The sequence below is a fragment of the Tamandua tetradactyla genome, chromosome 18, assembly GCF_023851605.1.
Source record: "Tamandua tetradactyla isolate mTamTet1 chromosome 18, mTamTet1.pri, whole genome shotgun sequence".
Lineage (NCBI taxonomy): Eukaryota > Metazoa > Chordata > Mammalia > Pilosa > Myrmecophagidae > Tamandua > Tamandua tetradactyla.
Genome location: NC_135344.1, coordinates 2,086,092 through 2,112,979, shown reverse-complemented (window position 1 = coordinate 2,112,979; position 26,888 = coordinate 2,086,092). Strand labels below are relative to the sequence as shown.

The 26,888-nt window shown below is 46.2% G+C and overlaps 2 protein-coding genes across 2 annotated transcripts in view; one reads left to right on the top strand and one right to left on the bottom strand.

Moving 5' to 3' along the window:
- The window catches only part of ADNP2 (ADNP homeobox 2), an 83,095-nt gene extending 75,660 nt beyond the window's left edge, over positions 1–7,435 (top strand). The window contains exon 5 of the transcript XR_013164986.1: positions 7,071–7,435. The gene's annotated coding sequence lies outside the window, so the exon portion shown is untranslated. The remainder of the gene's footprint in view (positions 1–7,070) is intronic.
- The window catches only part of PARD6G (par-6 family cell polarity regulator gamma), a 91,019-nt gene that overhangs the window by 14,803 nt on the left and 49,328 nt on the right, over positions 1–26,888 (bottom strand). The window lies entirely within an intron of this gene.

Sequence of the window (26,888 nt, the reverse complement as noted above, 5' to 3'; positions counted from 1 at the left end):
GCACCTGCCCAGCTGCCCCTGGAGCTAGCTCGGTGCTGGGACACGAGGGGTTCAGCCGGGCCTACCTCCCCTGCCCTGCTGACCGCTCAGCCAGGCCCAGGGCCCTGCGGCCCAAGGAACCGTGTGGAGCTGTGGAGGGAGGCAGAGAGGCTGCTGCCTGGCCCGACCCGGGCCCCCGCGGATTTTGACAATTTCCTGTGTAGGTACCATTTATCACCATAATGCAGAGTTTGCCCTGTTCTGGTTCCTTTGGATGCCTTTCTGTGCATGAAGACTTTAGCTTAGTTACTTAACTATAAAAAACTTAATTCAGTAAACAAATTTAAAATTTAAAAGCATGCAGAAAATCCATGGGAAATGGACAAAATTGCTTTAAGAATTTGAAAAATGCAAAATCACCTCTGGTATCCAAAAGTTATAAATATGTTAATTTGTAGGTTGAGATATTCATTTTCAAGAAAATTAGTTTTGGACAATTCATCAGAAGCCTGATATTCAATTTAAAAATTCAATTAGGGCAGGCCACATTGGCTCAGCAGGCAGAGTTCTGGCCTGCCATACCGGAGACCTGGGTTCGATTCCCGGTGCCTGCCCATATAAAAATAAATAAATAAAAATTCAATTAAAAATGTAAAGATATTTTTTAAACGAGAAAACTAGTAAAAATGCTTAAAAAGCACTTGCAAAGCTACCCTAGAGTTCATACAAATTAGCTAAATAAATAAATAAATAAAAACCACTCTACAAGAAAACATTAAATCCAAAACTCTCTAATTATGAAAATGGCTAAAAATGCCTTAAGCATAAAGGCTAAAAATTGTTATATGGCATGCACACACACTATTCCTTAGAATGACTGAGCATGTTCCTTCAAAGCCAGCAGGGACTTGTGCTCACACCATCAGGACACTTTTCTACACTCACAGGAGCCCCCTGAGGAGTGGGGACCTCTGTCCCTGCCCTTGGGCTCCCCAGGACATGGGTTCTCAGCCTTTCTGGGCCTGGCCAGGCCATGGGGGCCGGGCCAGGCTGCATGACCGCAGACCCCCTGCTGCGTGCCAAGAGGGAGGTGGAGGCCCTCAGGGGCAGCCCCGACCTGGCCGCACACGCTGTGGGTGAGATGGATGGTTTTCTAGTCTCCTGGGAGCAGCCTGCTCTGGCAGCCTCAGCGCACATCCCGCTTTCAGTGTTTCCATACTGCAGCGAAGCCGAGGAAGGGGTGCTTTTCCTTTCTTATCAGCTCAAGTCAATCCTTCAAAACACAGAAAGGAAGAGGGTCTGTGGAAGGGGCAGACAAAACTGGCATGCTGCTGTGCACTTCGACTTAGCGTCCTAGACATCCTGCACCCCCCACCCCCACCCCAAAGCAGCCACACACTTCCCTTCCCGAGCAGCTCTGGGACCACCACCCTGGCCTCAGCAGCCTCCACTCACCCACACCCTGCTCACCTGAGCTTGTGCTGGGGCCTCTGTCCTCTGTGCCTTCCTTCTCCCTTGGCCATTCCTCCTGCTCCTTCTAAATGCCTGTCCTGCACTGACACTCCCGCACTTAAAATTCCTTCATAGACCATCCAAGCCTTACCCCATGAGGGTGGCATGAGATGCTTCAGGGCTTTGAACAACCAGCAAGAACCCAGAAGGATCTTTCTCAAAACAGCAACAGGGTGAACACCACATCAAGACACGGGCGACTTAAAAGCGGTGGGATTTTGTGTTGCCCTGGCTGCTCCCCCACCCTGCCCTGCTCTGCCTGCTCCGCCCTCGCAGTATGGAGCTGCCCAGTGCTCCCAGAGCAGATCCCTGGTCCTGGATTGAGAGGAAGCAGAGTCGACAACCTCGTGAGGTTGCTGAGGTGTGAGGGTCTCACCATCTCAGAACTTGCCCTTAGGGTGAACAGTCAAGTAGCTGCCTGGGGGGAGGGACTGCCGGGGGCAGGACATAAGTTACAGTGTCCAAGACCTTAGGGAACTGTTCCCTAGGGGAGAGGGGACATTCTCATCCATGTATGTGGGGTAATTCTAGGGCCCTGCAAGCCCAAGACAAGAGGCAGGCATAGGAAGGACCAGGGAGGCCCTATGCTTTGGCCAAGAGCTATTCTCCAAACTCATTGTATGGATAAGCCCTGAAGGAGAGCACCTGCACAAGGTAACCTGCAAAAACTGGAAAAGGTGTTTCCTTTTCATTTTTAGGTTAGCTTCTGGCAATAAAGGAAAGATCCCTCTCTGAAGGGAGAGATGCCTCAGAGTTTAAATTCCAACAAACAGATATTAAAATATTAAATTTCCAAGTTTCAACAAGATTACAAACAGAACAAAACAAAACCAAAAAACACAGGAAGCAATGGCACAGGCACAGGAAAGGATGAAACATTAGAAACCAGCACCAAAGAAGACCAGGCCTGGGACACACCACAGAAAGACTTTTATGACAGGTCAACTGCGCTCACAGAGCAAAAGGAAAATGTGGACAAAAACCAAAGGAAATCAGAATAACAACAGAGGAACATAAAAGACACTATCAATAAAGAGATGGAAATTGTGAAAAGGAGACAAACAGAGCAGAAATTAAAAATTCCCTAGAACAGTTCCACAGTAGATGAGAACTGGCAAAAGAAAGACTCAGTTAACTTCAAGATGAAACACCTGAAATCATCCAGTTTGAGGAGCAGAAAGAAGAAAGAAGAAAAGTGAACAGAGCCTAAGGAACCCAAGGGATGCCATCAAGCATCCATGCATTGTGGGAGTATCAGAAGAAAAAGAGAGAAAGGGACAGAGAGAATATTCAAAGAAATAACAGCTGACAACTTCCCACGTTTAATGAAAGACATGCATGTACACAGCCAAGGTGCTCAATGAACTCCTAACAGGATAAACCCAAACAGACCCACATCACAACGTATTATAAGCAAACTGTTGATTGCCAAAGATAAAGACAGTATTCCAGAAAACTGCAAGAGAGAAGCAACATGTCACATACAACTTCATTTAAATTAGATGCAGATATCTCATCGGTAACCATGATGGCAGGACGGCAATGGCATGACATTTAAAGTGCTGAAAGCAAAATCCTGTCAACCACAAATTCCATACCTGGCAAAACTGTCTTTCAAAATGAAGGAGAGAACAGGCAGGATGGAGGGAAGACGGCAGAGTAGGAAGCTGCAGGAATTGATCCCTCTACCAGCTACTGCACTGGCAAGAACTGTCTAAATCAACTATTTTGGAAGCCCGGAGTCTAGTGGAACACTCTGCAGCATAAAAAAAAAGTGAGGAGCAGGAGAAAGAGGCCAGTAAATTGCAATAAATACAGGTGAATTCCAATCCCCCGGCCCTTTGCAGCAGGTGCCACTCTCCCTCTGCCAAGCTGTGGGGCAGGCAGTGGTGTGAGCTGCAGTTGCAAGTCAGCTTGGTGATGCCATGATGGGCTGTAAGGACCTGGTTCTCTAAAATCTAGGGGTGGACATGTGGTCTGATTGCTGACGCTGTCTGGGTCAGCTACTTCAGGTCAGGGGACCAGCTGGGGGCAGCCATTGCTCCAGCCCCTGCAGGGAGAAGCAGCAGAAAATTCTTAAAGAAGCAGTATGTGTTTCTTTTTCTCCTCTTGACATTTTGCATTCCCCATTTGGGAATAAAATTGTTGTAAAAGTCAATTTATGGTTCTAGTCATCAACAACAACAACAACAAAAACGTGCTACCCCAGAGGAGAGGCGCTCTAGATCTCCAGAGTTCCAGCAGCATAATACTCAGAATGTCCAGTTCTCACAAAAAGATCACAAAACACATAAAGAAGCAGGACTGTATGGACCAATCACTGGAAAAAAGAATTTGCCAGAAATCATCCCAGAAGTTCATAAAACATTGGAAATATTAGTCAAAGTCCTTAAATCAACTGTCTTAAGTATGTTTGTTTAGTTTCCTGGTTGCTAAAGCATATGCCATGCAATGGGCTGACTTAAACAATGGGAATTTACGGGCCCACTGTCTTAAAGCTAGAAGTCCAAAAGCAAGGCATTATCAAGGTGCTGTTTTCTCTTGGAAGACTGTGGCCTCCTGGGTGGCTGCTGGTAATCCTTGGTCCTTGCTTTTTTGCCACATGGCAGTGCACATGATGGCCTCTCCTGGCTTCTTCTCTGGGTTCTTTTGATTTTCAGCTTCTAGCTGTTCCCTCCATGGCTTTCTCTCCATGTCTGGATTTCATTCTGCTTATAAAGAATTCCAGCAATAGGAATAAGACCTATCCTAATTCAGTCGGGCCACACCTTAATTGAAGCAACCTAATCAAAAGGTGGCTCCAAGCCATCACAGTCCAGCCTTTGGACCCCAAAAAGACATGTTCCTTTCATGTGCAAAATAGATTCTTTCCATCACAATATCCTCAAAGCCTTAAGTCATTTCAGTGACATACTAAGTAAGAAGTCTCAATAAAATTGGTTATGGGTGGGCTATCCTGGGGTACAGTTCCCCTCAGTCTGTGGACCTGTGAAACCTAGAAACCAAGTTACCCATTTCCAATACACAATGGAAGGACAGGCACAGGTTAACCATCCCCATTCCAGAAAGAAGAAATTGGAAGGAAAACAGGCGTCACAGGTTCTGAACAAATCTGAAAACTAGCCAGGAAAACTCCATGAGATTTCAAGGTCTGAGAGTCATCTACTGAGAGATGATTCGTCTTCTTGTCCTGACGTGGTGGCAGGCTTACCCTTCCAAGCAATTGCACAGTGGTTATGCTGTCCCCAAACATAGGTTAAGGCTCCACATGCTCCAAGTGCTATGACGGTGGCCAGGCTGCCTGTGAAAGCCAGGGCACAGGCCCAACCCTCTCCAGGCAGCATGGTGTCAGCCAGTCTCTGCACAAATGTGGGGACACAGCTCCCCCAGCCCCCGGCAAGCTTTGAAGTGGCATCACTCTGCCTCAACACAGAGGTTCAAGACCCCCCTCCCTCCAAGGGCAGAGGCAGATGGCCTGGCTCCTCCAAATGCAGGGTGAACAGAGGTAGGCCTGCCCTCTTGGCCTAAGGAGCTCTTATTTAGTCAGCTTCCATGGTTCTGCCCCTGAAGTCATTCTTTCTTCAATCTGTTCCTCCTCTGTCCCTTTCAGTCTTGGGCGGCAGTGGTTCTGCTCATACAAATTTCACAAAAGCCTTGTAGTCTTTGTGTGCAGTTCACAGGGCTCCAAACTATCAGAGAGCAGAACTTTGCATGGATCCTCCTTACATAAATGCGTTTCTAACCTCGACTTCCACTGAAACGATGGATTGGTTCTGAGTTCAGTTAAACCCTTACATGGAGCCTTATTTCCTGGGGACTTGCTTTCTGGAATCTCAGAGGGGTCCCTGATAGAACTGCTTTTGGCCTTAGTCTCAGACCATACTATCCAGAGAGCCTCAACATTTTCCAAACAATTTCTGTTTTTTTGGTGCTTAGGAGTTCACTTCTCGGATTTTCCCCTTCACTATAAGCTGCAAGGAGAAACCAGGCTGCAGCTTCCAAACTTAGCTTGTAAATCTCCTCAGCAAAATACCCAAGTTCATCACTTTCAAGTTTCGCCTTGCATCTCACATCAGAACTCAACTTCACCAAGTTCTCTGCCATGTTAAAACAAGGATCACTTCTTTTCCAGTTTCCAACAAACATTCATTCCCTTCTAAGGCCTCATTCAAAGTACTTTAGACATTCATATTTTTACCACAGTCTCCTCAAAGCAATATAGGCTTTTCTATCAAGCAATGCATGATTCCTCCAGCCTCCACCCACTACTCAATTCCAAAGCTATTTACATATTTTAGTTCTTTGTAGTAGTAACTTCTTTCTACTACTCAAAACCATTTTAGTTTCTTGGCTACTAAGCAGTGGGAATTTATTGGCTCCAGGTTCTGAGGCTAGAAATAAAAATCCAAGGAGTCATCAAGGTGATGCTTTCTCCTGGAAGACCGTGGTGCCCTGGAGCTGATGCTGAACTTGGTCTTGGCTTTTCTGCCACATGGCCCACACTGGCTTCTCTCTTCTCTTTCAATCCACTGGATTTCAGTTCTGCCTGCTCCCTCCATGGGTTACTCTCTATGTGTATGAACGTCAGCAGGTTTATAAAGGACATCAGTAACAAGATTCAGCTGGTCCACATCTCAACGGAAGAGCCTCATCAAAGGTCCTATTTATGATGGGTTCACACCCACAGGAACAGATTAAGTTTAAAAATATCTTTTTCAAGGGTACTTAGCTCCAAGCCACAATGATTTTCAAAGATCTAAAGGATCCATATACAAATAATTAAAGGAAATTATTAAAACATTGTTTGAACAAAATGAAGAGAAGGTAATGATAAAAAAGAAATGAAACAAAATTTGGAGAACAATGTATAGTAATTGAAATAAAAAAACTCCTTAACAGATTCAACAACAGATTTGAACTGGCTGAAGAAAGGATCAGTGAATCTGAAAAAAAGAAAACACAAATAATACAGTGTGAGGAGTGGAAAGAAAAAATAATGCAGTAAAATGAGCAGAGCCTGAGGGACCTTGGGATACCATAAAGTGTGCAAATGTACACATTATTGGTGTCTCAAAAGGACAAGAGGAAAGGGCAGAGAAAGAAAAGTATTTGAAGAAATAATGGCTGAAAACAAACTTCTTGAATACAATAAAAGATGAATATACACATACAGGAATCCTACAGCGCCAAGTAGGACAGACTCTAAGAGAAATGAACCAGATACATTATAGCAAAATTGTCAATATCAAAAGATGAAGAGAATTTTGAGAACAGCTAGAGAGAAGATACTTGCCACTTTCAAGGCAGATTTCTTTTCAGAAACCATGGAGACCAGAAGGGTATGGGATGTCATATTTAAAGTCCATAGAGAAAATCAAACAAACAAACTTGTGAACCAAGAATTCTATATCTAGCAAAATTATCTTTCAAAAATGAAAGGGAGGGCGGGCCATGGTGGCTCAGCAGGCAAGAATTCTTGTCTGCCATGCCAGAGGACCCAGGTTCGATTCCCAGTGCCTGCCCATGTCAAAAAAAAAAAAAAAATAGAAAGGGCAATTAAGATTTTTTTTTGTTTACAGATAAACAAAAGCTAAAAGAGTTCATTACCAGAAGAACTGCCCTACAGGATACTCAAAAGGGCGTCCTACATGCTGAACTAAAAGGACACCAGACAGTTCCTCGAAGCCATAAGCAGAAACAAAGAACACTGTAATGGTAACCATTAGGTAAACATAAAATCCTGTATTATTGTAATTCTGGTTTGTAAATGTTTTGCCCCCTATATGAGTTAACAGGCAAATGTGTAAATAAATCCATATTACTGGCATACAAATATAAAGGTGTAATCTACAACAACATCAATAAAATGGCTGAGGGATAGTGATATACAGGAGTAGAGAGTTTATTTACTACTGAAATGGGGCTGGTACTATTTAAACTAGGTTAATTGTTTATAGTCATCATTGTATTTGCAAAGACAACCATTGAGAAAATAACTTAAAATAGAGAGAAAAGGAAAGAAAAAGGGAATCAAAATTATATACTACAGAAAAGCAAATAAACAAGCAAACAAAAAATTGTTTCGGTTTGCTAATGCTGTCAGAATATAATACACAGAAATGGACTGGCCTTTGTAAAGGGGATTTATTAGGTTACAAATTTACAGTTCTAAGGCCATAAAAATGTCCAAACTAAATATCCCTTGACTCTGAAGAAAAAGCTGATGTTGTCCAGAGGGTTTCTCTGTCATATGGGACAGCACACGGCAATGTCTGCTGACCTTCTCTCCCAGCTTCTGGTTTCAATGGTTCTGATTCCAGTGGCTTTCTCTCTAAGTGTCTGTGGGTCTTCACTTAGCTTCTCCAGGGCAAACTCTGGGTTTTTTCTCTCAGCTTAGCACCTTCAAATATCTGTCCGGTGGTTCCATCTATCTGCTCTCTGTGTTGGCTCAAACTCTTTCTCTCTCTCTGAGTTCTTTGAAGGACTCCAGTGAACTAATTAAGACCCACCTTGAATGGGCAGGGTCACAATTCCATGGAAGCAATCTAAACAAAAGTCCCACCCTAAACAATAGGTCTGCCCAGATGATTAGATTAGGGTTCAAAGAACATGGCTTTTGTAGGGTACATAACAGTTTCATAACAGCACAGACCTAAGGAGCATTAAGAACAAACAATACGCAAGGTATCTTGAAACAGCTAAATGGCAGAAGTAAACTCTTTCTCTTCAGTTATTACTTTAAATATCAAGGTATCAAACTTTCCTATTAAAAGGCAAAGTTTGGCAGATTGGGTGAAAAAGCATGATCCACCTAAAAAAGACTAATTTTAGGTACAAAGACACAAGGAATTTGAAAGTTAAAGGGTAAAAAAATACATTCCATGCAAACAGTAATAAAAAAGAGCCAAAGTGGCTATATTATTCTCAGACAAAACAGATTCTAAAAAAGACTACAAGAGACAAAGAAGGATTATTATACACTGATAAAAGTTTCAATCCAGCAAGATGATATAACAAGTGTAAACATATATACACCTCAAACCAGAGCCCCGAAATATGAAGCAAAATATGAAGCAACCATTTACAGAATTGAAGGGAGAAACAGATAGTTGTACAAAAATAGTTGGAGACTTCAATACTCCAATTTTAGTAATTGGTAGAACACCTAAGCAGAAGATCAAAAAGGGAATAGAGGATTTGAACAATGTTATTAACAAATTAGACCAAACGGTCATATATAGAACACTTCAGCCAACACTGGCAGAACATACATTCTTCTTGGAATACTTTCCAGGACAAACCATAGGTTAGCCCACAAATCCCATCTTAATAAATTTTAAAACACTGAAATCAATGGAATAAAGCTAAAAATCAATTACGAAGGAAAACTGGAAAATTTACAAATATTTGAAAATTAAATACCACAGTATTTAAACAACCAATGAGTCAAAGAAAAAAATCAGAAGGGAAATTAGGAAATATCTTGAGATGAACAAAAATGAAAACACAACATACTAAACTTATGGGATGAAGTCAGAAGAAAATGTATAGCTCTAAATTCTAACATTCAAAAGAAGCTATATCACAATACAATAACCTAACTTCACACTTAAAGAAACTAGAAGAGCAGGGTAAACCTAAAGTAAGTACAAGGAAGGCAATGGTAAACATTAAAGCAGAGATAAAGGAAATATGGAATAGAAAAAAAAAGTGAAAATTAACAAAACTAAAAGTTCATTGATAAATTTCAATAAAATTTGTCAAATCTTTAGTCAGACTGACAAAGAAAAAGAGAGAGGACATAAATACCTAAAATTGGGAATGAAAGTGGGGACAATACTTCCAACCTTACAGAGATTAAAAGGATAATAAGAGAATGCTATGAATAATAAAATGCTAACAATTAGTAAATCTAGATGAAATAGACAAATTTTAAAAGACATAAAAATTGCTTTATCTGACAAAAAAAGAAATAGAACTATGTGATGATATTGTGAATTGCTGAGTGTATGTGTTGGGAATCTTTGTGTTTCTTGTAATTTTTTTTAATTAATAAAAAATTAAAAAAAAAAGAAATAGAAAATCTAAACAGATCTATAATAAAAAGAGATTAAATGGGCAATCAAAAGCCTCTAGGACCATCTGGTTTCACCACTGAATTTTACCAAATAAAGATTTAACGTGAAACTCTTCCAAAAAATAGAAGAGGGATTATTTCCTAGCTCATTCTGTGAATTTGTAACCTAATAAATCCCCTTTATAAAGACTAGTCTATTTCTGTGTATTGTATTCTGACAGGCTGGCAATACCCTGATAACAAAGCCATATGTAGACAGAACAAAAAATAAAATAAAATTATAGACCAATACACCTTATAAATATGGATGTAATATTCCTTAACAAAATCTTGGAAAACCAAATCCAATAGCATACACCATGAACAAGTGGGATTCATTCCAGGAATGCAAGGTTGGTTCAACATAAAAAAAAATTAATGTAATACACATTATTAGAACAAAGGAAAACAACACATGAGCATCTTAATTGATGCAGAAAAGGCAACTGACAAAGTTCAATAACTTTTCATGATAGAAACAAACTCAGTAAACTAGGAATAGAAAGGAATTTTCTCAACATGATAAAGGGCATTTATGAAAAGCCCACAGAAAATATCATACTCGGTGGTGAAAAACTGAAAGATTCCCCTAAAATTAGGGAAAAAAAACCACAAGGATACCAGCTTCACCACTGTTATTCAACATGGCATTGGAAGTGCTACCCAGAGCAATCAGGCAGGAAAAAGAAATGAAAGGCAACCTAATAGTCAACTTACTTTTATATCCAGATGGCATGATCCCATTGTCTTAGTTTGCTAGCTGCCAGAATGCAATATTCCAGAAATGGAATGGCTTTTAAGAAGGGAAATTTAATGGTTGCTAGTTTACACTTCTAAGACTGTGAAAATGTCCAAATTAAAGCAAGGCTATAGAAATGCCCAATCTAAGGCATCCTAGGAAGGATACCTTGGTTCAAGAAGACCAGTGACATTCAGGGTTTCTTTCTCAGCTGGAAGGGCACTTGGGAAAGTCTGCTAGCTTTCTATCCAGGCTTCTTATTTCATGAAGCTCACCCAGGGGCATTTTCCTTTTTTTTTTTTTCTTTTTAGTAGGATCAAAAATATACTTTATTTGTGGGGCATTGTTTTTTATTAATTAAAAAAAATTAACTAACACAACATTTAGAAATCATTCCATTCTACATATGCAATCAGTAATTCTTAATATCATCACATAGATGTATGATCATCATTTCTTAGTATATTTGCATCGATTTAGAAAAAGAAATAGCAAGACAACAGAAAAAAATAAAATGATAATATAGAGAAAAAAATAAAAATAAAAAATACAAAATATATATATAAAAAACAAACAACAAAAAAAACTATAGCTCAGATACACCTTCATTCAGTGTTTTAACATAATTACATTACAATTAGGTAGTATTGTGCTGTCCATTTTTGAGTTTTTGTATCTAGTCCTGTTGCACATTCTGTATCCCTTCAGCTCCAATTACCCATTATCTTACCCTGTTTCTAACTCTTGATGGTCTCTGTTACCAATGACATATTCCAAGTTTATTCTCTAATGTCAGTTCACATCAGTGGGACCATACAGTATTTGTCCTTTAGTTTTTGGCTAGTCTCACTCAGCATAATGTTCTCTAGGTCCATCCATGTTATTACATGCTTCATAAGTTTATTCTGTCTTAAAGCTGCATAATATTCCATCGTATGTATATACCACAGTTTGTTTAGCCACTCGTCTGTTGATGGACATTTTGGCTGTTTCCATCTCTTTGCAATTGTAAATAATGCTGCTATAAACATTGGTGTGCAAATGTCCGTTTGTGTCTTTGCCCTTAAGTCCTTTGAGTAGATACCTAGCAATGGTATTGCTGGGTCGTATGGCAATTCTATATTCAGCTTTTTGAGGAACCGCCAAACTGTCTTCCACAGTGGTTGCACCATTTGACATTCCCACCAACAGTGGATAAGTGTGCCTCTTTCTCCGCATCCTCTCCAGCACTTGTCATTTTCTGTTTTGTTGATAATGGCCATTCTGGTGGGTGTGAGATGATATCTCATTGTGGTTTTGATTTGCATTTCTCTAATGGCCAGGGACGTTGAGCATCTCTTCATGTGCCTTTTGACAATTTGTATTTCCTCTTCTGAGAGGTGTCTGTTCAAGTCTTTTTCCCATTTTGTAATTGGATTGGCTGTCTTTTTGTTGTTGAGTTGAACAATCTCTTTATAAATTCTGGATACTAGACCTTTATCTGATATGTCGTTTCCAAATATTGTCTCCCATTGTGTAGGCTGTCTTTCTACTTTCTTGATGAAGTTCTTTGATGCACAAAAGTGTTTAATTTTGAGGAGCTCCCATTTATTTATTTATTTCTTCATGCTCTTGCTTTAGGTTTAAGGTCCATAAAACCGCCTCCAATTGTAAGTTTCATAAGATATCTCCCTACATTTTCCTCTAACTGTTCTATGGTCTTAGACCTGATGTTTGGATCTTTGATCCATTTTGAGTTAACTTTTGTATAGGCTGTGAGATACGGGTCCTCTTTCATTCTTTTGCATATGGATATCCAGTTCTCTAGGCACCATTTATTGAAGAGACTGTTTTGTCCCAGGTGAATTGGCTTGACTGCCTTATCAAAGATCAAATGTCCATAGATGAGAGGGTCTATATCTGAGCACTCTATTCGATTCCATTGGTCGATATATCTATCTTTGTGCCAATACCATGCTGTTTTGACCACTGTGGCTTCATAATATGCCTTAAAGTCCGGCAGCTTGAGACCTCCAGCTTCGTTTTTTTTCCTCCAGATGCTTTTAGCAATTCGGGGCACCCTGCCCTTCCAGATAAATTTGCTTATTGGTTTTTCTATTTCCGAAAAATAAGTTGTTGGGATTTTGATTGGTATTGCATTGAATCTGTAAATCAGTTTAGGTAGGATTGACATCTTAACTATATTTAGTCTTCCAATCCATGAACACGGTATGCCCTTCCATCTATTTAGGTCTTCTCTGATTTCTTTTAACAGTTTTTTGTAGTTTTCTTTGTATAGGTCTTTTGTCTCTTTAGTTAAATTTATTCCTAAGTACTTTATTCTTTTAGTTGCAATTGTAAATGGAATTCGTTTCTTGATTTCCCCCTCAGCTTGTTCATTGCTACTGTACAGAAACGCTACAGATTTTTGAATGTTGATCTTGTAACCTGCTACTTTGCTGTACACATTTATTAGCTCTAGCAGTTTTGTTGTGGATTTTTCCAGGTTTTCGACGTATAGTATCATATCGTCTGCAAACAGTGATAGTTTTACTTCTTCCTTTCCAATTTTGATGCCTTTTATTTCTTTTTCTTGTCTAATTGCTCTGGCTAGAACCTCCAACATGATGTTGAATAATAGTGGTGATAATGGACATCCTTGTCTTGTTCTTGATCTTAGGGGGAAAGTTTTCAATTTTTCCCCATTGAGGATGATATTAGCTGTGGGTTTTTCATATATTCCCTCTATCATTTTAAGGAAGTTCCCTTGTATTCCTATCCTTTGAAGTGTTTTCAACAGGAAAGGATGTTGAATCTTGTCAAATGCCTTCTCTGCATCAATTGAGATGATCATGTGATTTTCTGCTTTGATTTGTTGATATGGTGTATTACATTAATTGATTTTCTTAGTTGAACCATCCTTGCATACCTGGGATGAATCCTACTTGGTCATGATGTATAATTCTTTTTATGTGTTGCTAGATTCGATTTGCTAGAATTTTGTTGAGGATTTTTGCATCTATATTCAAAGAGATTGGTCTGTAGTTTTCTTTTTTTGTAATATCTTTGCCTGGTTTTGGTATGAGGGTGATGTTGGTTTCACAGAATGAATTAGGTAGCTTTCCCTCCACTTCAATTTTTTTGAGGAGTTTGAGCAGAGTTGGTACTAATTCTTTCTGGAATGTTTGGTAGAATTCACATGTGAAGCCGTCTGGTCCTGGACTTTTCTTTTTGGGAAGCTTTTGAATGACTGATTCAATTTCTTTACTTGTGATTGGTTTGTTGAGGTCATCTATTTCTTCTTGAGTCAAAGTTGGTTGTTCATGCCTTTCTAGGAACTTGTCCATCTCATCTACATTGTTGTATTTATTAGCGTAAAGTTGTTCATAGTATACTGTTATTACCTCCTTTATTTCTGTGAGATCAGTGGTTATGTCTCCTCTTCCATTTCTGATCTTATTTATTTGCGTCCTCTCTCTTCTTTTTGTCAATCTTGCTAAGGGCCCATCAATCTTATTGATTTTCTCATAGAACCAACTTCTGCTCTTATTGATTTTCTCTATTGTTTTCATGTTCTCAATTTCATTTATTTCTGCTCTAATCTTTGTTATTTCTTTCCTTTTGCTTGCTTTGGGGTCAGTTTGCTGTTCTTTCTCCAGTTCTTCCAAGTGGACAGTTAATTCCTGAATTTTTGCCTTTTCTTCTTTTCTGATATAGGCATTTAGGGCAATAAATTTCCCTCTTAGCACTGCCTTTGCTGCATCCCATAGGTTTTTTTTTTTTTAAAGGAAAGACAGAGAGAAGGAAGGAAGGATAGAAGGAAGGAAGGAAGGAAGAAAGGGAAACATTTTTAAACATTTTCTTGTTTTATTGTATTCTATTTCTCCGTTTTTGTTACATGGGCTGGGGCCGGGAATCGAACCGAGGTCCTCCGGCATAGCAGGCAAGCACTTTGCCCGCTGAGCCACCGCGGCCCGCCCCCATAGGTTTTGATATGTTGTGTTTTCATTTTCATTCGCCTCGAGATATTTACTAATTTCTCTTGTAATTTCTTCCTTGACCCACTCGTTGTTTAAGAGTGTGTTGTTGAGTCTCCACGTATTTGTGGATTTTCTGGCACTCTGCCTATTATTGATTTCCAACTTCATTCCTTTATGATCTAAGAAAGTGTTGTGTATGATTTCAATCTTTTTAAATTTGTTGAGACTTGCTTTGTGACCCAGCATATAGTCTATCTTTGAGAATGATCCATGAGCACTCGAGAAAAAGGTGTATCCTGCTGTTGTGGGGTGTAATGTCCTATAAATGTCTGTTAAGTCTAGCTCATTTATTGTAATATTCAAGTTCTCTGCTTCTTTATTGATCCTCTGTCTAGATGTTCTGTCCATTGATAAGGGTGGCGAATTGAAGTCTCCAACTATTATGGTAGATGTGTCTATTTCCCTTTTCAGTGATTGCAACTGCCCCAAACACAGAAACAGGCGGCTTTTAGGGCTCTCTACCACCTGAACCTTCCCCGCAGGAGGGGTGAAACGCAACTCAGGTGGAATACCTCTCTCAAGGAATTCAGATCCCAGGACTTCACAATTTGAAGCCATTAAAACCAACCTACAACCTTTCCTCTGTCTCCACCACACACCCAGCAGCGAGAGTCTTCCAAAGTTAAAGGAGCCACAACAGCTTTTGCTGGCGGGACCCGCAGACAGACAAGCACCACATACTGGGCAGGATAAGAAAAACAGAGCCCAGAGACTTCACAGGAAAGTCTTTCAACCTGCTGGGTCCCACACTCAGGGAAATCTGATTAAATGCCCAGAGGCCAGCAAAAAATAACAAATCACACCAGGAAAATTGAAGATATGGCCCAGTCAAAGGAACAAACCAATAGCTCAAATGAGATACAGGAGCTGAGACAACTAATTCTGAATATACGAACAGAAATGGAAAACCTCACGTATTTTGAGGCATTTTGATTCGGTGCATAAATATTTATGATTGTTATGTCTTCTTGTTTAATTGTTCCTTTTATTAGTATATAGTGTCCTTCTTTGTCTCTTTTAACTGTTTTACATTTGAAGTCTAATTTGTTGGATATTAGTATAGCCACTCCTGCTATTTTCTGGTTGTTATTTGCATGAAATATCTTTTCCCAACCTTTCACTTTCAACCTATGTTTATCTTTGGGTCTAAGATGTGTTTCCTGTAGACAGAATATAGAAGGATCCTGTTTTTAAATCCATTCTGCCAGTCTATGTCTTTTGATTGGGGAATTCAGTCCATTAACATTTAGTGTTATTACTGTTTGGGTAATACTTTCCTCTACCATTTTGCCTTTTGTGTTATATATATCATATCTGATTTTCCTTCTTTCTACACTCTTCTCCATACCTATCTCTTCTGTCTTTTCGTATCTGACTCTAGTACTCCCTTTAGTATTTCTTGCAGAGCTGGTCTCTTGGTCACAAATTCTCTCAGTGACTTTTTGTCTGAAAATGTTTTAATTTCTCCCTAATTTTTGAAGGACAATTTTGCTGGATATAGAAGTCTTGGTTGGCAGTTTTTCTCTTTTAGTAATTTAAATATATCATCCCACTGTCTTCTAGCTTCCATGGTTTCTGTTGAGAAATCTACACATAGTCTTATTGGGTTTCCCTTGTAGGTGATGGATTGTTTTTCTCTTGCTGCTTTCAAGATCCTCTCTTTCTCTTTGAGCTCTGACATTCTAACTAGTAAGTGTCTTGGAGAATGCCTATTTGGGTCTATTCTCTTTGGGGTGCGCTGCACTTCTTGGATCTGTAATTTTAGGTCTTTCATAAGAGTTGGGAAATTTTCAGTGATAATTTCTTCCATTAGTTTTTCTCCTCCTTTTCCCTTCTCTTCTCCTTCTGGGACACCCACAACACGTATATTTGTACGCTTCATATTATCATTCAATTCCCTGAGCCCCTGCTCAAATTTTTCCATTCTTTTCCCTATAGTTTCTGTTTCTTTTTGGATTTCAGATGTTCCATCCTACAGTTCACTAATTCTATCCTCTGTCTCTTTAAATCTACCATTGTAGGTTTCCATTGTTTTTTTAATCTCTTCTACTGTGTTTTTCAATCCCATAAGTTCTGTGATTTGTTTTTTCAGACTTTCCATTTCTTCTTTTTGTTGATCCCATGCCTTCTTCATGTCCTCCCTCAATTTATTGATTTGGTTTTTGAAGAGGTTTTCCATTTCTGTTCGTATATTCAGAATTAGTTGTCTCAGCTCCTGTATCTCATTTGAGCTATTGGTTTGTTCCTTTGACTGGGCCATATCTTCAATTTTCCTGGTGTGATCTGTTATTTTTTGCTGGTGTCTGGGCATTTAATCAGATTTCCCTGAGTGTGGGACCCAGCAGGTTGAAAGACTTTCCTGTGAAGTCTCTGGGCTCTGTTTTTCTTATCCTGCCCAGTATGTGGTGCTTGTCTGTCTGCAGGTCCTGCCAGCAAAAGCTGTTGTGGCTCCTTTAACTTTGGAAGACTCTCGCTGCTGGGTGTGTGGTGGAGACAGAGGAAAGATTGTAGGTTGGTTTTAATGGCCTCAAATTGTGAAGTCCTGGGATCTGAATTCCTTGAAGAGGGATTCCACCTGAGTTGTGTTTCACCCCTCCTGCGGGGAAGGTTCAGGTGGTAGAGAGCCCTAAAAGCAGCCTGTTTCTGCATTTGGGGCAGTTGTAACCTATGTAATCCCAGCGCTGAGCCCAAAGGCAATGAAGCCTCCATAGAAACAGCCGCAGAAGGCGCTGTTTTGCCCCCTTCCCTCTTTTTCAGTTAGCCCAATCTGCGACTTCCGCCTTGATCAGTTTCGCCTGAGCTGAGGGCCTATTTTTAGTAGTCAGAAGTTGTTCCTTAATGCCACTATTGGTGTTAGGTTGGGCTCAGCCTCTACTACTGTTGGAGACTCTTTCCTTTCCCTCCAGGAAGTCGCCTGTAGGGGAGGGTGACCAGCTGCTGCGGCTTGGGGAACCGCTGTTCCGATGCTCCCAGCCGGCCCGGGAAGCCGCGTGTGTGGAAGGGGCTGCGGTCGCCGGCCACCGTGGCTTGGGGAACCGCTGTTCCGATGCTCCCAGCCGGCCTGGGAAGCCGCGCATGAGGGATGGTCGCCGGCCGCCGCGGCTTGGGGAGACCGCTGTTCCGATGCTCCCACCCGGCCTGGGAAGCCGTGCGTAGGGGATGGTCGTCGGCCGCCGCAACTTGGGGAACCACCGCTCCAAAGCTCCCAGCCGGCCCGGGAAGCCGCGTGTGTGGAAGGGGCTCCCATTGCCGCGGCTTGGGGAACACGATCCAAAGCTCCCAGCCGGCCCAGGGAGGAGGGAGGGAGGGGCTCCGGCCGCCAGCTGCCTCGGCCCGGGGAAGCGCGCGCCTCTCGGGGACCTCACTGCAGCGGAGTCTCTTAGCCGGTCCAGCCGGTCCGGAATGGGGTACGCTGTGTGTCTGGTTTCTGTCGTGGCTCTGGGAAGGGGGCATTTTCCTTCTTCATCTCCAAAGGTCTCTAGCTGTATGGACTCTCGTAGTTCTTGTGGCTCTTTTGTGGCTCTCCCATTGTTCTCTCCAAAATATTTCCTTTTTTAAAGGATTCCAGTAAACTAATCAAGACCCGGTTGGAATAAGTGGAGTCACCTCTCCCTCTAATGAAAAAATAATATTCACAATTGGGTGAGACACTTCTCTGTGGAGATAACCTAATCAAGTTTCCAATTTATAGCACTTAATAGGAATTAAAAGATCCACAAAATGGATTAGGGTTAAAACACGGCTTCACTAAGGCACATAATCCTTTTAAATCAGCACACCTATATATACAAAATCCCAGAGAACCCACAAGAAAGGATTTTTTAAAACTCCTAATCCAGTTCCGTTGCTTGCAGCTTCTGATATCAGTGGTTTCCTCTCTAAACTTCTGTGGGCCTTTACCTAGCTGCTCCAGGACAGAACTCTGGGTTCTGGCTTGTCAGCATCTTGTGGGAAGGCACACGGCAATGTCTGCTGGGCTCTGCATCTCCAAACGTCCCTGCCAGGCTCTGCTCTCTGTCACTCTCCAAGCATCTCCAAACGTCTGCATCTGTGTCGGCTCTGTTCCTGTTTAGCCTCTGTTGGCTCTCTCAGCTCCTGGATCTCCTGGGGCTTCTGCATTTCCAAAATCTGTGTCTGCGTCTGAGGTTTCTCCAAAATGTTCCCCCTTTTGAAGGACTCCAGTAAACCAATCAAGACCCACCTTAAATCGGCACAGTCACAGCTCCATCTAATAAAAAGCCACACCCACAATTGGGTGGGCCAATCTCCATGGAAAGAATCTAATCCCAGTTTCCACCTACACACTGCAGGCCCCACAAGACTGGATTAGGAAAAGAACATGGCTTTTCTGGGGTACACGGCAGTTTCAAACTAGCACAACTGTGAACACAATGTCCAAGAATTGTCCACTTAAAATGGTTAAAATGATTTTCATGTTTTATATATATAGTTTTTTTTAACCACAATTAAAAATAAAGATTTTTTTAAATGAGGGAGTGATTAAGATATTACCAGATAAAAAAGGTAAGGGGGTACATCACCACTAAACCCGCCCTGTAAGTGACGCGGAAGACAGTTCTCCAAGTTTAAAGGAAAAGGACAGACCAGAAATTGAAGCTGCCTGATAAAACACAGATCTCTGCGCCACGGGCACAGGACTGCGGAGGGCGCAGGGCTGCAGAGAGTGCAGGGCTGCAGAGGGCGCAGGACTGCAGAGGCACAGGGCTGCAGAGGGCGCAGGGACTGCAGAGGGCACAGGAACTGCAGAGGGCGCAGGACTGCGGAGGCGCAGGGACTGCAGAGGGTACAGGGACTGCAGAGAGCACAGGGACTGCAGAGGGCACAGGGCTGCAGAGGATGCAGGGACTGCAGAGGGCGCAGGGCTGAAGAGGGTGCAGGGCTGCAGAGAGTACAGGGACTGCAGAGGCACAGGACTGCAGAGGGCGCAGGACTGCAGAGGCACAGGACTGCAGAGGGCACAGGGACACAAAGGGTGCTGGGCTGCAGCAGGCACAGGGACTGCAGAGGTCTCAGGACTGCAGAGGGCACAGGGACTGCAGAGGGCACAGGGCTGCAGAGGGCACAGGGACTGTGGGGAGCACAGGGGGTGCAGGGACTGTGGGGGGCGCAGGGACTGTGGAGGGACAGGACATGACCTGGAGCCCAAATCCTGCTGAGTGGGGCTGGACACCCTGAGGCCGTGCTGCTTCTGGGGAAACCAGCCTTTTCAAAATTCCAGGGCTGAAAGATTAGAAACAACACCTGTTTCCTCCATCCCGCTGAGAGGCTTGAGGGAAATGGGCTGCCGGGGTTACTGCTGGGGGAGCCAGGGCGGCGGCCCCTGAGCTCCCGGCCTGGAGGGTGGTGGCCATCCCCCTACCGGGCCACAGGCCGAGTGGGCCAGGTGGGCAGGCATCTCTAGCTGCTCTTTCCTGCCAGAAAAGACCTTTGGATGAAGCAGGCGCCCCCCCCCCCCTGACCCCCGACCTGCATAGCCCCCAGCTCGGCCCTGGGAAGCACCTTTCCGCCCCACTTCTCTGCAGACACAAAGTCTCTCCTGGGGCCGGGGAGCCCTGGTGCCTTTGGCCATCTTCACTCTCCCACAGACCTGACAGCTTCAAAGGGAGGGTGGAGGTCCCAGCAGACCACCACGTCAGCCCAGGTTCTCTCCTTGCTCAGGCAAGTACCTCCCTCCTGGGCTCCCCCCACTCCAACACCCTCAGGGCACCACGGCCCCCAGAGAGGAGAAGCTGCTCTGGAAGGGGAGGGGGCTTGATTCCCCTAGGATCAGCATCTCCCAGAACCTTCCAGAAGTGTTGGGCCCAAGAGACAACTAGGACCTCGGGAGATGGCCCCACACTTTCCTGCTCAGAGCTTAATAGAGCCCAGCAAATCGCCACAGACCGGCTCCAAGAGGATGGATGAGTGTGAGGGCGAGCAGAGAGACGGGACCCAGGGCAGCCCCCGGAGCAGCACCTGGTTGCCACCCCCACCTTGGAACAGCCCCCTACATCACTCCCGGAACAGCTTCCCCAGACCCCCCCCCCGAACAGCCCCCAACAATTCCCTCCCCAAACAGCCCCCCCACATTCCCCTCTCCTGGAATCCCCACATTCCCCCCAGAACAGCCCCTCACAGGCACCAGCCTCTCGGGGCACTGGTGCCTTCCAGCCAGCTCGCTACCCCTGCGGTATGCCATGGACCGACCATCAAACTTGTTTACAATGACTGGAAAGGAGCTGAATGGAGATCCAGGCTTTATATATGTATACGGTAATATTTTTCACTCAAAACGTACAATGCTTAAACTCACAAAAATACGGACACTCTACACATCCCGTGCCATCCTTGCCCAGCAGGCACACTGCTCTTGTCTGTATCGTTCCTATTTTAGTGTACGTACTGAGTATGCTTTATATTTTTAAATATATTTTAAATCTTTATAGGATGCTTTTTAACTTTATATATTCACCATAAGGAAGCTAGAAATGATCTATTGGGATTCTCCTTTCGCAACTACAATCTTTCCCTCTCAGACGGCGGGAAGCCGCTGAAGATTCCAAATGGCAGCTGTGAGGTGCTGAGGCTTCTTCCCGCCAGCTCCTGGCCCAGCACCCCCAGGGCTGCCAGGGGTGACCCCTGAGGCCAGAGGAGGCTCCTCCAGGGCCAAATGCAAACCCACCTCATGCCGAGGAGCCAAGACTTCTCTTCCCCTTCAGGACAGCTGCAGAATGAGCCCAAGTGAGCATGGAAACCTGGAACCTTTGCTGGGTTCCATCCTGAGTACCCACCATGGGACAACACGTTCTTCCTCTAACCCATTCCTGTGGGTGTGGGCCCCCTTTTGACAGGGCTGCTTCAGTTGAGGTGTGGCCCTCGCCCAGCAGGATGGCCTGATCTTCCAGGAGGCTTCAGAAGAGGAATACAAATCCCACAGGGAGGCCACAGGACATAAGGAGCTGAATCAACGAAACCCAGAGGAGAACGGGGGAACCACCATGCACACTGCCCTGTGATTGGCTAAGGACCAAGAAAAGAATCACTGCAGCCAGCCCCAGAGCACCTGTCTTCACAAAGACAGCATCCTTGATGATGTCGTGATGTGGACTTTCTTTGAGCCTCAAAATCAGAGGCTAATAAATTCCCGTTGTCTAGGCTGACATATCTCATGGTGCGTGCTGGAGCAGCCAGGAAACTAAAACACTGAGCAATTCACAAAGCAGACAACGCCGACACCAACCAGATCAGCACAGCATGTGAAAACTGCAGACGGGAAGGGTTGTTTCAACAGGAAAAGGCAGTACTGTCCCAGCAGCATCTGTCAGGACTCAGAATTCCATCCGTTTCCTCTGTAAACAGAAGTCAGTGCCTTCATCTAGAGCAAACCAGGAGCAACCGGAAAACAGCTCGAGAACTCATCATTTTTGTTTCTCGTCCATTCGCAATCCTCTGGTTTCTTTCATGCCAGGACCAGCCCTTCCTCAACTGTTTGCAAACCAGATAATCTCATCCCAGTGAAAGAGCAGCAGGAGAGAGGGCCTCATTTGAAAATAAATTCTAACATCTGGCTGCTGGGCATAAGTGGGCATTTCTCTATACAAAGCCAATTCCAGAAATGAGACTGAGGGAAGGAAACATAAATTTTGTTGTTTGCAAAAAAAAAAAAAATCAATGGAAGGGTGATTCATGAATGGTGCATGCAAGCTATAAAAAGTTAGGTGCTGCTCAGGTGGAGAACGGAGCCAACTGGAGCAGTGGTAGATTTGGGGAAGAAAAGACGTTTATGAGAAGGAGGCGAGAAAGGAAGAGGCGAGGGAGGGAGACTGTGTTGAGTGGGAAAAGTCACACTGGAACCAGCGGCTCGGGTGGGCGCGGTGATGATCGCTGGCCCAGAGAGCAATTCTCACCAAGCTGGGCCGAGTCTCAAAGCACACCCCAGAGTTTGGAGTTTCCTCCAGTCCCTTCTCACAACCACTCCTTCGCTGCTTAGCTTCACTGTGGGTTCGAATTGCCTGGAAAATTTCATCAAAATTCAGAGTCTGACTCTGCAGGAGCTCCCACTGACACCCATGTGCTGGCCAAGGACACATGCAGCCTTGACCAAACGCCAGCCTGGCCTTAGAGGGTCTGGAGTAAGTACGAGGACCAGTGCAGGATGGCCCTGGGGTCCACACTGCACCCCGAGCCCCCCTCCCCCGCCACCTGCTCCCCGGGGTGGACTCAGGTGGCTCTGACCTTTCTCTGGCCCTCACAGGGGTCCCAGTTCCAGAGGATGCTTCCGGAAAGGCCGCGAGTCGCCAGTGCCCCCACCCCGAACCCAGGGCTGCCAAGCTGCACCGGGAGGTGTCAGGCGGCGCATGTCGCCGGCGGGCCTCAGGACCCGGGACGCCAACGACCCACCCAGAGTCAGCGCGCCGGCACCGCTGCCCCTTCCTGCGGGGTCCTGGCTCTGCATGCCGGGGCCACGTCACGCGGGGGCGTTCACCGCCTCCACGGCAGCATCCGAGCTGGGTACGGGTGGCAGGAGCTGCACGAGTATCGGGCCACGGCCCGCCTTCCTGACGCCCGGGATGCCTCTACCCTGAGGGCGAGTTCCGTGGGTCAAGCGAAGGTGGCTCGGGACAGCCACGTGGGGCACATGCAGGAGCCTCGGGAGCGGGCTGGGGAAGTCTTGCCGCTTTCTGGTGTCACTTTGTGGTAAGTAACACTTTTTATTTCTGCTTGCGCTCTCCTGGCTCTTCCTTCTAGACGGTGCCCCCACCCCAAGAGCCCCCCGCAGCCAGCAGCGTCAGGATCGCGCACGTCCTGGGGTCCCACCAGGCAGCGGCGCGCAGCGTCCCGCACGAAGCTTTCCTGGCGAGCACCGAAGAGCAGAAGCCTCTGCTAGGTGGATATTCTTCTCTGAGACTCTCAGGGCCGGTGACACTCGGCATGTGGCCTGCGGGACTGTCCTTGCCCCGCCCCTTGTGCTGGGCCCTGAGCCCTGCGCGCCTGTGGGTCCTGTGAACCCCGATGTCTGGCTGAGCAGTCGCCCTGCCGGAAGCACATCAACACCCCCCACCCCGCCCCCCGCTGCTATCACCCTGCCCATGACCACGGGGGTTAGAATAAAAAACAGAAGCAGGTTTCAGGGACAGCATCACATCTGCCTGAATTTGCAATGAGAAGCTCTTGGTAGCCACCAAGCCAGGCCTGGCAGGAGGGGCTGCAGGGCTCTGCTGCCCCCATGCGAGTGGTCACCAGGCAGGTCACCCCATGGTCCCTGGTGTCCCAGCCAGCATCCAGGAGCCTGGGCCTCAAACCACCCTCTGGGAGCATTCACAAGCTGGCTTCAGGCTGCCGGGTGAGCTGGACTCTGCCGTGCAGAAAGATGTGAGAAGGACGAGGAGGAGGGAGGAAATGGTTTTTATCCTCTTCAACGGAGGTCCACGAAAAAGGAGAGGACAGAAGCACTCACACCAGAGTCCCTCAGCACAGCCGGGTTAAAATGCCTCTTCCAGTCTCAGCTTGTGCAGGAATTAAGACCAAGTAGCTTCCCCTCATGATTAAACAAACACGCAGACACATACAGAAAACATTCCGGAAGAAACAAGTCAGAACAAGACTTTGTTCTTACAGACAGCAGAAACGTCATCATTTGTAAAGCCTGCCGCATACGAAGGACTCTAAAAACTCATCTGCAATTACGTTTTCCTCCAAACTTGTCTTGAAATCTAAAGACTCAGCTTGTCTCGTGATCTATTTTGTCTCCTTACTCTATTTTCCTCTTCCCCTTTCCCATGCCCCTCGGCCTGTTCCCCACAAAGCCGGGCTCCAGGGGTCAGGCCCCGCGCCATGTTGGGAGCCCACTGGGGCTGCTCCCCGTCACACTCCCCTCCCTCGCTCGGGGCAGGGCCCGTTCTGCAGGGCTGAGCACCGGCCCAACGTGCTGCAGCTCCACTGGGCCTGGGTGAGCCACAGGGCCATGACCAGAAGCCGTTTCCAGACACGCCCACCACGGCAGACGCAAACCGTGTGGGACCAGCTCCCCCAGGAGGCCGCGTTCAGAGCTGGGTGCCCCAGCCGGAGCATGGCCCTCCCCTGTCCAGTTGGGCCGGCCCTCGTGCCCGGAGGAAGAGAGCGAGAGCCAGCGGAAACCACTAGCACCTCCTCCTGGCCAGGCCCAAGCTTGGGGGGGGCTCCCACGGACACGGTCTGCTTTGGGGGAGCTCCCATGGACACAGTCCACTTTGGAGGGGCTCCCATGGGTACGGTCTGCTTTAGGGGGGCTCTCACAACACTTTCCACTTTGGGGGACTCCTACGGATATGGTCCCACTTTGGGGGTCTCCCACAGACACAGTCCACTTTGGGGGGGGCTCCCACAGACATGGTCCGCTTTGGGGGGGCTCCCACAGACACGGTCCGCAGCCCCCAGGAGCCGTGCAGGAGGGAGGGGAGCGGCCAGCTGCTTGCAGATGCACAGCCCAGCCTCAGCTGGAAACTGGTGGCTACTTCGAAGTTGCCCACCACCGGCCGCAGCTGCCCCTCATCCCCAGGGAGGGCTCCCTCCGCCCCCAGGGCAGGACAGTGTTCATGGCAGGACAGGTCTGTGGTTCGGGCCTTCCCCACCCCTGGCCCCCCTGCCCACCCACCCCAGGGTTGCCAGGGGCTGCGGGACGTGTGGCAGATGGCCCAGCTCAGGAAAGGCCTGACGCTCGGGCAGCAGCATCCCCAGGAGGCAACCGGCAGCACGCGGCCGCGGTCCCTGATGGTGCACTGGACAGAGTTTCCTGATGCCATCGGACACTACCCACCTCGGGTCTGGACTGTCCCCTCCCAAGTCCCTTCTCCTTGGTAATGTGAGCCGGAGGCCAGAAGTCGCACACAGGGCCACAGGGGTGGGAGGGGGGTACAAAGAGTACACGGGGGGGGGGGGGGGTGGGGACACAAGAGATACCGAGACAAATATAAGGAATACCACACGGGGGGAGACACAAGGAGTACCACGAGGGGGGCCATAAGGAGTACGACACAGGGGGGTATGAGGAGTATCATGTGGGGGGTATGAGGAGTATCATGTGGGCGGTATGTGGAGTACCACATGGGGGGTATCTGGAGTACCACACTGGGGAGTATGTGGAATACCACATATTTTGAACCAAAACCAGGATGTGGGAAGGACAACAACGACGAATCCTCCAGATATGGCTGCGGTTGCGTCCCTGGCAGTGGCCAGAGGAAATGGGATGGCACGCCCTTACCCCAGCACCACATGCTCACCTCCGGGCCTCTGTGTGCCCGCAGCCTGGGAAGAGCATGCTCCCTGCCTCCTGACCTTGGATCTAAGTTCCAGGTTATTCAGGGTTTTCTGGATGAAGACCTTGGCAGAATGCACGCCTAGCAGTCCATGTGAGGGCGGGGCTGGAGCCGGGGTAGTGGATAAAACAAGACTCCTAGAGGCCGGAGGGCTCGGAGTGGGGCACTCATTCGGCGTGGTGTGCTCCCTGACTGCCAGTTGCAGATCTCACGTGCACTTTAAAGGCACCATGACGTCCAGGCTAAGGACAAATGACTTCTTGAGTGGAGATGGGAGAAGAGAAGATGGCAGCATGGAAATGGCCCCTCCAGCTGGGTTTTCAAGGGTGCAGGGCATGTGGGCAGGAGGCCAGGAGATGAGCTCGAGGGGGCCATGGGTGGCAGATGCAGGGGCAGCACTCGGCAGGCCAAGCACATCCAGGAACCAGCACTCATGACCTCGGGATTCTTGGTGGAAAGCATCTCCCCTGAGGAAGGATGACTCCATCACAGTCTCACTGGCTGGCAGGGGGTGGTTTGGGGGTGGTGCTGCCTAGGTGGCTGGAGAGGCCAGGCCACACAACTACCATGGGGAGCTGAGTCCCTGGGGTCCAGCTGGGGCACATCCACCCTTGCTGGATGGCAGGGACCTGGGTCCCAGGTGAGGCCATGGCCACTTTCTGAGCAGGAAGAGGCCATGCTAGCATTGCCACAGACAGCATCTGCTGGGCTGCATGGAGGACAAGGCACCTGTCCATACCTGGGACTGCCTGCTCCGTGCCCTGCACCCCTGCCCTGCTGCGTTCTCTGGGGTTTGCACAGATGCTGCCCTGGGTCTCCTTGACCACAGCCACAGCTGGCGTGCCAGAAGGGCAGGGTGCAGCCTGGAAAGGCTCTGAACTGTGGCTGAGCCAGGGTGGCAGGGTGGTGGTGGGCTCGCGCAGCTGAGGACATGCCTTTTGTGACGGGCACGCAGGGAGCTGCCAACATTGGGCCTCCCAGCCACTCGGGCCTCACCTCCCCTCTGAGTACCTGTCACCCCCTGTTCTAAAAGCTGTATGAATGCCATATACCAGAAACAGATTGGCTTTTAAAAGGGGAATTTTATAAGTTGCAAGTTCACAGTTCTAAGCCTATGAAAATGTCCAAATTAAGGCAAGGCTATAGAAATGTCCAACTGAGGCATCCAGGGAAAGATACCTTGGTTCAAGAAGGCTGATGATGTTCAGAGTTTCTCTCTTAGCTGG